This window comes from Microtus ochrogaster, unplaced genomic scaffold, assembly GCF_000317375.1.
Source record: "Microtus ochrogaster isolate Prairie Vole_2 unplaced genomic scaffold, MicOch1.0 UNK157, whole genome shotgun sequence".
NCBI classification, from domain to species: Eukaryota; Metazoa; Chordata; class Mammalia; order Rodentia; family Cricetidae; genus Microtus; species Microtus ochrogaster.
Window position 1 is genome coordinate 101,219 of NW_004949255.1, and position 4,146 is coordinate 105,364.

The window sequence follows — 4,146 nt, forward strand, 5'->3', positions numbered from 1 at the left end:
AGTCCACGGAGCTGTCCTCTGACCTCCTCTTGTGAGTTGTAGCAAGTATACTTTCCCCATCATGCAAAAGCCACACATTAACAACAAAACACTATAAATATAAGAAAAGATCTCTTTCCCCATGGCATTTATTATGATTATAAGATGTTATTATTGCATTAGTTCTCCTGTTGCAAATGTCCTTTTATATTTTCTGCACTAAATTTTCAAAAATACCTCTCTCCTTACATGTGGTCTTGATTTTATTTGGTCACACAAATGTTCAAGTTAGTTTTTGTTTACCATATGTCTCCATTATCTTCACATAATTTTAGATGAATTATTATTGTAATAGTTTTAAGAATATTCAGAAATTTTGACTTACACTGTCTCTTTAATGTTTGCACTTTGTGAAAATGAGAAAGTTGTTGGGATTATCCTCTCTTTCTCCCTCCTTTAAATGGCTAGGTTTCACTGTAGGTCTGCTTTTCTCGTGCTGTGACAGATCGAGCAGAAACTACTGTTTTCCTTCTAGCTCAAGTTATTTCCTTCACCTTTCAGCGACCCTTCTCTTTTGCACAGTATGCTAATGTAGTAGTACATGCGTCCTCTCCCTTCACTTCAGATTGCCTTGTCACTTGAAGACATGTAATGTAGTTTTCTGAAAAGAAAATGCATCAACTGGCTCTGGAGGAGAAGGTCTTAGGTCCAACTAAAACTTGTGATAATGCAAGAAACTTTACTTGAAGAGGAAGACAGCCCAGTGAGAAGTTTTTTTTTTTTTTTTTTTTATCCTGGGGTTACATAAAAAGTCCTCCACATCACTAACACTTGAAGATCAAAGTCACAGATAGTAAAGTCTGTTTTCCTTGGGGTTGGCTTCATTTCATGTTTTCAGTGGAGCAGTTGGCAATGTGAATTTTAGATTCAGTACCAAATTATTTTTGTAGTATCAGCATGTCATAATCACTGTGCTTCTAATGGCTCTTTTAACTTTTCCATCAATTTCTATTTTGTGTTATCTATTCAGTTTCAAACTTACTGTCCACCCTGTTTCCTACCTATTTTTCCACTTACTTGTCTCCTTGAGGCAAGTCTGCTGCTCCAGAGAGAAGTGCAAGAAGAGTGTTATCCTTCCAGGAGAAGGCAATGCTGCAGACTGTCAGCTACATCTCTGACAGGGGGCTTTATCTGAGGGTAGGTGCTCCATTTACTCTGAGCATGGCAATCCTCAAAGTCCTTCTTGCTTGGAGGAGTCTTCTGTTATTTCTGTTTATACCATGAGTTGTGTCTCTAGGGAATGCAGAGTACAGTTTATAAATAACTAATCTCACATAAAAAAAAATTAAAGATTTTTTTTTGAATGAGGGAAAACCAAAACGGGCAAGACAGCTAGATATCTTAGTAGCTTTTATGAAGAGAAAGCTAGATGAGAGTAGAAAGCCATGCTTTTTGAATCAGACGTCACAAAATCAGGCAGGTGCTGGGGTGATAACTCTGTGGATAAAGTGCTGACTATGTAAGGATTAGGACCAATGTGCACATCTCCAGAATACACATAAACATTAGGCATAGCAATGGGTGTCTCTGACACCAGCACATAATAGACAGCAACAACTAGGAGCAAGATAACTAGCTAAATTAACCAGAATTGCTTAGTTCTAAAGGAAAACCATCAGAGTTAAGGTTTGGAAGAGGATTTGAGGGGAAGCTGGATACTTTTTTCTACAAAGTAGTTAGAAGAGAAATGAGCATTTATCTAAGTGATTGTTGCTTGCAATGGACTACGAGTTTATAAGTAACTTAAATGTTCTTCACTTAAGAATATGGTTGGATTGGAAGAAAACTTTAAGAAATTATGACAAATAGGAAGTTGAAATACTCCATGAAACCTCAAGTAATCCTTATGGGAATAACATTTTAAAATACATTCTTTTGAAATTTATGGTTGAAGACCTTTGATTTAAATGTAAGAATATTTTTACCTCCACACTTACTTTAGGAGATGATTCAGATATTTGTTTATAAGACAGATAATCACTTTTCTAGGGAAAGAGTGTAGATTACCAGGGAGTAAGGAAGGAACTTGACTGTCAGCAGAGAATGCTCCTCCTTGCTTCTCACCAGCATTTGGTCTGGTTATTTGCACAACTATTGCTTAAAGTGACCTCAGGGACTCAATCCACTCCAGGATAGCTGGAGTAAAGTAGCTTTTTCCTTCCATCATGGCCCCACTATACACAGTAAGCAAGTCTCTACACACAATACTATTGATGGCTGGGGAAACTTTCCCAAGGCCCTGAACATACACACACACACAAAATGACTGTGCTATCAAGTCTTCTTACTTCAAAATTTCAATGGAGCACAAATTGGGAAATGACAGCACAAGAAAAAAAAATGAAAAAGGAAAAAAAAATTTAAAAAGCTTGCTAAAAACACTGGTTAATCAACAGACACACAGTAGACTTACAACTCTCCTTTCACCCATGAATGAATATAAATAAGCATTTTTGAGAAAAGGACTTTGAGTGAGAAATGAAACTGAAAGCCTCTGTTCAGTAGTGAGGCAGGGCTGATTAAACGATAACAGGAAACTATTAACTGATGTTTTGGGATGAGGGGAGGCTGAACCTACACTAAACTTCCTACAAGGCTGACTTACTAGAACTCCAAATAGTTTGGAGAGTTGGAATTCTGCATGTCACACGTTATCTTGGGCTATCTTAGCCCCTAAAAATTTTTTTTGTCTGCTTTTTTATTTGTCCTTCTTGCAGGGAGGAGCTGCTTGTTCATCTCGGCCACCAGGTTAGCTTAGCCCTGAAATAACCATACAGAAATTTTATTAATTTAAACACTGCTTGACCCATTTGCTCTAGTCTTTTATTGGATAACTCTCAGGTCTTGAGTGAACCCATTTCTATTAATTTGTATATCGCCATGTGGCAGTGGCTTACTGGGAAAGATTCAGCATGTCTGACTCTGGTGGCTCTCTCCTACTTTGTCATTCTTCCTCTCAGCCTTTAGTTTTTACATATATTCCCCTATCGCATCCTCCATGTCTCAAGAGATCTTAAAGTTATAGAATGTTACCTTCCAGCAAGAATTGGCCAAAGTCAAGCTTCCTTTTGGTTACCAGGACTGCTTTTGTATAAACAAAAATAGAAGGGAGAGGCAATACACAGAGTTAACATTTAGGTGTTAACCTTGCAAAACAACTCTGGATAGAAGTGGCATCTGTACCCTAGAAAACTTGGACAGATTGCAGAGGACTCTTCTATCCCAGATGCTCAGTAGGGATATTCCCACAGGGTTATAAGCATAGTCAGACCAATGTGCTAGGACATGCCCACAGAACTATTGCTAGGAATGGAGGCTGTGCCACCCATGTAAACAGGTGAAAGTCCTGAGATTACACAACATCAGAGCATAACAGCAGAGCAGAGAGCAGAGAGGAAATGTTCCTCCAAGCCAGAGGCCACAGAGCCTGTGTCCTAGTTAGGAATGTAAAACGGACTACAAAATACATGTGAAGGTTTTAAAATTCATTTTGCATTCCATCCACAGTTCCCCTCTCCCACCTTCTCCCTCATTTCCTATCCACTCCTCAAAGAGGTAAGGCCTCCCATGGGCATCAACTAAGCCTGGCAAATCTAGTTGAGGCAGGACCAAGTCTCTCCCCCATTGCCCTTCTTCCCCACTGGGCATCAAGGCTTTGCAAGGTATCACACCATAGGGAATGCCAGAGGCAAAGAAGCTGTAACACAGGAATGAAAACCAGAAAGTGAGTGACCTCAGATTGTTATATATGTGAAATCTTTCTGGGTTTGCAGGGATCCAGGACAGGGGAAATCACCCAAATGCAATCATTTTGCATCCAAGAGTCATTTTTTCAGACCTGGAATTAGAGGTCCTTCCAGTCGGAAGCTGCAGGAGGACTTCTAGGTAATTTCTATTAGATAGAAACTGTCAGTGCTGTCCTGTCACACACATTACTAGAGCATCAGTCCTTTTGCTTGTGTTTTTTGATTTAATTTTATCATATATATTTAATATATATAATCACACACTAATTTAACCAAATCCAAAGTCTATACACATCTTCAAACCTCTATTCAGTCAGAATGTGCTTTATGAAGCTATGGATAGATTCATGTCTATCTGTCT